Source organism: Nannospalax galili, unplaced genomic scaffold (assembly GCF_000622305.1).
Source record: "Nannospalax galili isolate Female #2095 unplaced genomic scaffold, S.galili_v1.0 scaffold189, whole genome shotgun sequence".
Classification (NCBI taxonomy): domain Eukaryota; kingdom Metazoa; phylum Chordata; class Mammalia; order Rodentia; family Spalacidae; genus Nannospalax; species Nannospalax galili.
Window position 1 is genome coordinate 1,779,862 of NW_008360331.1, and position 7,913 is coordinate 1,787,774.

Genomic DNA, 7,913 nt, shown 5'->3' on the forward strand with positions numbered 1-7,913 from the left:
TTACCAAGTAGTAAGTCATTTCATATCCTTACAATAAAGGACAGTTGTTAGGAAGTGCACACTCTCCAGTCTATTTGGAAGGACCCTGGGTAGGCAAGAGAGGCAATACCAGCCCTGAGTGAGAAGATAAGGTTCTCCTCCTGAACTTTATAATAAGTTGTACCAATTCTAATATCATCCCATCTGGAAGAAACAGCTGAAGGCCCACAAGCTCTGCTCTTGTGTGAGCACACCCCGGGCCACATGCTTGAGGGTGTTGCTCAGCCTGCAGACACCCACAGGTTTCATCTGCTGCTAAAGGATGGCAGAGATGTAAACCTGGACAGCAAAACAGAAATAAGTTCCCCTGAAGTGATTTGTGGACTCTCTTCACTTCTTCTACTCAGGGCTCATCGGGACAGAATATTTTCACTCTCAGAGGAAAGAGCTATGAGGACATATCAGGAAGGTAGATTTTAGTATCACTATGACCCTTTTTATAAGGATTAAAATGTGTGCACTATGCGCAGTTTGGAGGGAAAAAAGATTAAAGAACTGGCTTTATTTTGAGAATTTCTTACATCAGGACTCTAGTTACATCATTTGCATCCTTCCCTCCCCCTCTCCAATGCTGTTGAGATTTCCTGGGTGCAGCTTTCCTGCCATGTCTACAAGACCCCTAGCAGTGGCTTCCTGTTCCTCTGGTTCTTAACAATCTTTCTCCCCCTCTTCTGTGATGTTCCCTGAAGCTTTAGGTGTAGAGGTTCATGGTGGATGTATTAAGTGAGGCTGGGCTGTCCACGATCACTTACTCTCTGCATTTTGACCAGTTGTGAAATTTTGTGATAGTTTCCATTTGTTGCATCAAAAAAGCAGCTTTTTGATGAGTGGTGAGAGCTACAAATATCTGTGGATACAAGGGTAAGTATTTATAATGTAGTTAGAAATTAATTAATTATATGGTTTAGGACAGTGGCAGTAGTAGGTTCCCCTCTAGGGTCTATGACCTCTCCAGCCACAGATATTTGTCTCCATTTACAGTACCAGTCAAGAATTTCCTCCTATTGAGGGGGTCTGAGGTCCAATTTGATAGCTGTTGATAGGCCCCAGGAAATAAAAGTGGCACTATTGCACCATTAGTGATAATTTGCTGGGCTGGTCAGTTTTGTGGTTAGCAGGCTTTATAGCTGGGCGGGATATTGATTGCTTTCCTTCCTTGGCAGCTTGCATAACACCTTCTGATACCATGGGAGCTGGTCCTCAGGGAGGAGGTTTTCAGGTCAGTTCTAGCTTGATTCCTCCAAATTCTGTCCAGAGCATGTGCTCTCTTCAGCAATTACATCTTACCTTCAAGTTCTGAGAGGCAACTAAGGGTTCGGCAATAGCTCATGTTGTTTGGGGAGTCTCCTGAACTACCCTGACCAATAACTTGAAGACTTGTTCCTCTTGCCTGTCACTGGCACTTTTGTTAGATAGGCTATACACATGCACACTCATACATATGTATTTTTAAGTAAACTTGTAAAATAATACATGTTCTGATGACTTTTCGGACATCCTTAGTATTATTTATGATGGAAATCACTGCTTTGAGCAAACCTCCACCCAATGTGTAGAGTTCTGTCTCTTGTCCACTTGAGCCAGGCCGTCCATCTTTGTCCCAGAATCAGAAATTGGACATAGCTGTTTGTGTAGACTCTTTTCTGAGGGTTTTCTTAAAATGAGTTGGTCATTCTCTTCCACAGGATAAGATGCTTTCAAACCGCGAAAACACACAGGTTAAAGTAAATTACTGTGAATCGCATTGCCATTTGTGTCCTTAAAATTCTCAGTAGAGTTGAATGAAAAAACTCAGGCACAGAAAAACAAATATTGCATAGATCTAGGATCATATGTGGATCCTAGATTTGAATATCTAACTCTGTGTGTTCAGTAGAGTTCCTACAGAAGCCAGAAAATGGAAAAAGGCCAATGGATTAGAGGATGCCTAGGGGATGGGGATACTTAATGTAGGTAATATGTAAGTGGGGGGGGGTACAGGGGTAGAAAGGTTTAAGCAGGAAGAAGATAGAGGGAATGAGAGATGACGGGGAGGACGGAGTGTTAACCAAAATGAAGGGTATATGGAAAAGCCATAAAGGAACTTAAAAACTTTTAACCAAAGTAAAATATATATTGAGTGGGAGATAGCCTGCATGACTGGAAAACGTTCCTTCTTGAAGCTATAGGTTATTAAACAAAAACCCAGTGCCAGGTGTGGGATAAATTCTTTTGGGCTGTTGGTCAAAGAGGCTTTAGATGCTCCCAGAACAATACAGGCTCTTGCCATTCCTTGTGGTGCCTACTGGAAATAGATGGTAAGACTCTATTCTTGATGATACTGTACACATTGATTGCCCAATGTAGAGAAGTCAAGCTGTAATAGAGGTGGCAGCTTCCTCCATGCCGGCCAGCTTTCATAGTGCTGGAAGGTGCTGTAAAGGCTGCTGGGGAGGAAAGGCAGCAGTGGGCTTACCTAGCTGTGAAGCTTATGAATGATGATTGCCAAGTTGCCAGGCAAGATGTATCTACTTGTGCAACAGTATGAGGTAGCTAAATGCTCAATGATTGAACTTGAGGCCCACTCCACAGGAAAGAATCCATATCTGACACTGTAAATAAACAGCTCAACAAAAGTTATTATAACCATGAACTCTCAACAACTGTGCATGACTGCACTGGATTTTCCAACGAATAAGCCCAACAACAACCAGACAAGGCAGGAAGAGGGATTTAGGGAGCTGTATTTACGGCTGACCTACTTCCTAAGGATTGTTTCACGGAAAGGGGAGTTATAACATTTAGTTCCGTATACACTGGTGACCCCACCAGACTCCATTTGAAAGTTCTAGTCCAGTGGTCATATAGACGTCTCTGGCTAAACTAAATGGGTTACCAATAAAACCCCAAGTCATAAATCTGGGAAAGGGACAGGTATCAAGAGGGGGACTAATAAGGAAAGGCAGAAACTAGGAGAAGGTTGTGGGGAGAGCGACCAGAACGCATGAAATCCTCAACAAACTAACTTAATAAAACAATCTGCATTGGAAACAGCACTCTTACTACTGTATTGGGGAATGAAGAATCATGTATTTAGTTGTTGGTTCTACAAGGTTTTTTTACTGAGTTTTTAAAATTTCAAACAATATTTTCCACTCACATCAGACCCCCTCCCCCAACCACAACTTGCCCTTCCTCCTGCTGAACCCTGAGCACTCTGCCATACATGCTGAGTCTTAGTCATTCAGGTGTTTGTACTACTAGTTTTTATCCACATATTTCTGAATTAGGTCACCACCACATCCTAGTCAAGAGTCATATCTATTTGAAGGGAACTCCCTCTCAATGAATTGTGCTCAGTTGTTGCTGAGGACAAGTGTTTATTGTTGTAACAACTGTGTCAAGAGCAAGTTTAGGGCCTGACAGAACATTAATTGGAAAAATTACTGGTGGACATCTCTTCAGTTGTGGGCCACAATGGGGGCTAATGCGATATGGAGGCAACACTCAGTAGGCTGTGTTCTGATTGCAACATTTGTCAGCCACTTAGCTTGCTACTTTGTTGTCCCTTTGGTATTAAAAATAAACTACGTTTATTGCTTAACAACCTTGATTATACAGTGGAAAAGTTGCTGTGTTTCTAGAGCTCAGTAGCTTCATCACCACAAGTACCATAGTGTCATTTGTTTAGCAGATTTATGTAAACCTGCTGTTTATTTGAAATGGTATTCCCTAAAGGTGATAATGCAACCATAATGCTGGTGACATTGGGTTGATACTTTACAATAACGACTGTAAAAGTAGGTCTTTGTTTTACTTTCTCAACAAACCTCTAAATTAAGGCCATAATTTTTATGTGGTCTGCCAGTCTCTTTTTGGCACTTTGGTAGAATGGTACATATTTAAATTCTGGTATTTTGGAACTGTGCAAACCACATAAGTGTATTCTCCAGAAGTTATTTCTGTTAGTTGCCTTCTTTACTTGCAAGTTGACTATAAATGTCACAAAGTTTATATCCCATATAAATTGCTTTAATTATGTTGGCTTTATGTAACTTCTTTGTGCTTATATGGGCTAAATGTATACATGCATTTTCTTCTATAAACTCTAGAAGTTTGCTGAATAGCATAGTAAATAAATACAGCTGTATTTAAAAAATGTAAAAAATTTGCTTTTGGAGAATTTTATATGTGAGTACTGTATTTACATCATGTCCATTCCTGCCTCACCCTCATCCAACTCCTTTCATCTCTCCCTACTCCTTCTCAAATTCATGACTTCTTCATTAATTACTGTTACACATAAATGTGTGTATGTGTGTGTGTGTGTGTGTGTGTGTGTGTGTGTGTGTGTGTGTAAAACCTCCTGAGTCCATTTAGTGTTTCTCATACATACATATGTTTAGTGCTGACCACTTTGTACTGAATAACCTATTGGGAGCTCATCCCTGGAGAAAATTGATTCTCAGTCCCCCAGCAATCACTGACTGCCTGCAGCCCTTCGTCTAGAGGTGGGACATTGTAAATTTTCCCCTGTCCACGTTGACATGACAACTGGTGTTGCCAATCTGTAGGTCTTGTTTAGGCAGTCATGTTGTTGCGATTTCATGGGTAAAACATTCTTGCGTTTATAAGACACTACCTTGCAGTAGACTTCCTGGTCCTCTGGCACTTAAATCTTTCTTCCCTATCTTCCTCAGTGTCCTCTGAGCTTTAGATGTAGGGGTTGCATTGTAGATATAGCAACTGGGGCTTGACACACCCCTTAGTCACTTATTCTCTTGTTTTTACCAGTTGTGGATTTATATAATATTCTCCATTTGTTGTAAAGAGAAGCTTCTTTGAAGAGGAGTGTGAATAACATTTAGCAGTAGGTGCTCCTATATAGAGTCTATGACCTCTCCAGCCACAGGAAAGTGTTGATTCTTACTGTTTTAAGTTTAGATCACTGAGCTCCTTGTCATTGGATGATAATACTTCATTTTGGTAATTAATAGAAAAGGAAAGGGCAGTGTTCTCATCAGCGCGATCACAGATGGCAAGCATAATTCTTAGACATTTAGTTTACCAACATGAGCATCCTTCCTTCCTTTATTTTGGTAATTAATAGAAAAGGAAAGGGCAGTGTTCTCATCAGCGTGATCACAGATGGCGAGCATAATTCTTAGACATTTAGTTTACCAACATGAGCATCCTTCCTTCCTTCTCTAGCCTACAGCCACAAACATGGTCCAGATGCCTGGGTGAGTGTATGGGATCCATCCTGTATTCTTGCTTGAACATTTATCATGGTCAGCACTAATTTAAGACCATGAAATGCTTTTAGCTGTTTCTATCCAGTTGCTAAGTCAGGTGGGAGTACCAGAAATAAACGTGCAGAATTTTGAAAGGACTGAAGAGATAATATGCAATGAAAGCCTTAGGAGATGATTAAAACACTAGCAAAATTCCTGTCACACATTTTTGTTTACACAATACTCTGCAGTCAAATTTAACTTTGTTAAATAATATATATAACAATACCTGAAGGCAGCCTAAAGCAATCGAATCATTGTTCACTTTAACAATGATTGATGTCTGGTCAGCTAACAAGATAGCTGTACATTGTGTTAGTTTTATTATAGCTGTGACAGAATACCTGAGATAACAATTTAGGGAAGGAAAGATTTATTTTGCTCAGTTTTAGAGATTTCAGTTTGATCCTGGGCCCCAGTGATTCCAGGTCAATGGTGACTCAGAACATCAAGGTGGCCCAGGAGTAAGGAGCTGAAGATATCACGGCCGACAGGAAGCAGAGAAGGGACCAAAGACCAGATATAAGCTTCCAAGGCACATTCCTAGACACCCACTTCCTCTAGCTCGGTCCCACATCCAGGAGTTTCCACAAACTTCCAAGTCAGTACTGCCTCCTGGGGACCAAAACTTCAACATACAAGCCTGAGGGGGACACTGCACATGCAAACCATAACATACAGGTAAACCCTTTCCAGACAGTCTCCTTTTACTGAGTGTCTCTATTTCTTCTGTTTTGCATGTACAATGAATGGGAGTAGAACAGACAAAATGCTTTGAACTGTTTTCCTTATTTAAACACCTCAGGGTTGTGATAACATTATGCTGAAAATACAGATCTTCTGAAATTTTATATTACGATGTCATGTTGAATTCTTAGTTTGTGAATATTTTGTTAATATTTGTAGGTTATTTTGAAATAGTATAGCCAATAATATGAGGGACAATTTGCTCATGAGTAAATAAAAAGATGAATAAAGTGCTGAGAAGATGAGAATTGGAAAATGTATAACATCTTTGGATAATCCCACATGACATGGCACTGTCCATTCATTTGTATGTTGATGTGCTAATTAAGTTCTTAACCATTCTGAAGGCTCCATGTCTGAAGTCCAGGTACTGTCCTGGCCTTGCTGCCACTGAACATCTCTCAGGGGAGTCCTTCTGGCTTATTCTAGCAGCTTATAGCAGTCCTTGGCTTCCCTTGACTTGGAGTTCCAACACTGTAGAGATGTTTTTCCCATATTTGTTTGAGTCTTCACATGATGTTCAATTCCCTGTGTGTCCGTCCCTCATCTTCCCATAAGGACCTGCAACATATTGGCTTATGGGACGACTGTACTCCAGCATAAGCTCATTTTATCTTGACCACATATTAAAAAATGCATTACCAAAAGTAATGCATTCAAAGATACTGGGGGTTAAAATTTCAATTTGTTTTTGTGGGGCACAATTTAGTCTATAACATACCCATTTGTTTACAAACTGAGAAATAACCATGGACATTATAACTGAGTCAACTAAATAGACAGGGAACAGGGATTCTCTGGAGGCTGAACAGATAAATTTTTTTCCAAGGCCACACCACAGAAATAGCCGTCAGCTGAAGATGGAATTCTTCCCTTTAATTTATGTTGTAGGAGGCAGTCTGCTGGAATTTCTTGTTTTTGATCAAAACCTCAGCCAGTGGGAAGAATTTTCAAAAGGATGGTGGCAGTGGCTATAGAGAACAAGGGGAGACAGCCTCCAGCTAGCCCAACACGACCAACGTCTGGTCTAGGAGGACAAAATCGATGGCACCGAATGTCAATGAGTAATTTCTAGGTATAAAACTATCCTCAAGTTCACATATAAGCTATGCTGGGCTACACCCTCTTCCACATTGTCATCTATTGGTAACTAATACTGGAAGATAACCTAAAGTGATAGCTTTCAATCATTTGAAAGTTGAAAGGTAATTCCACTTCCACAGAGGATTTTACTTTGCATAGGTCCTTGAAAGAAGTAGTTGAATGGAAGAGAAAATTTGGGCTTAAAATATAAAACACAGACATTGTAGCACATGACTCGAGATGCACAATAGATGACTCTTGTAGAATGTTTTATTTTGAATAGGACTGAACATTTTTGTGTACACCAGGAAGTCCAGATGGCTCAGCGATGACGCAAGATGAACAAGATGAAGCAGCGCATGTACCCAGTGAAACAGGAAAAGTAGTTTGCGGTCGTGAAGCTTCAGCCTTCCTGCAGACTGTTCTGTGTGCAGCAAGGAGGCTCTTCTGGAAGACTGTGAGCCAGGCATGTTTCCAAAAGTGCCTTTAAATCTCTCTTCAGATTGCTTTTCTTTTTCATATTGCTTTTTTTCTAATGATTAATGACACAATAGTTATTTGGAATTATAAGATCTTCACAGTTTATGACATGTTATTACCATATTTTGGTTTTTACAGTTCATGCAACCACGACTGACTACAGAGTTATAAGTGTTCACTTTATAATTTTGTGTTCTATTTCATGTTGTTTTATGAACACTTCTACACAGACCTCATCTTATAATGAGGTTGGGGTGAGTCCTCCATTCTCTACTCTCTAACATTTCCTAG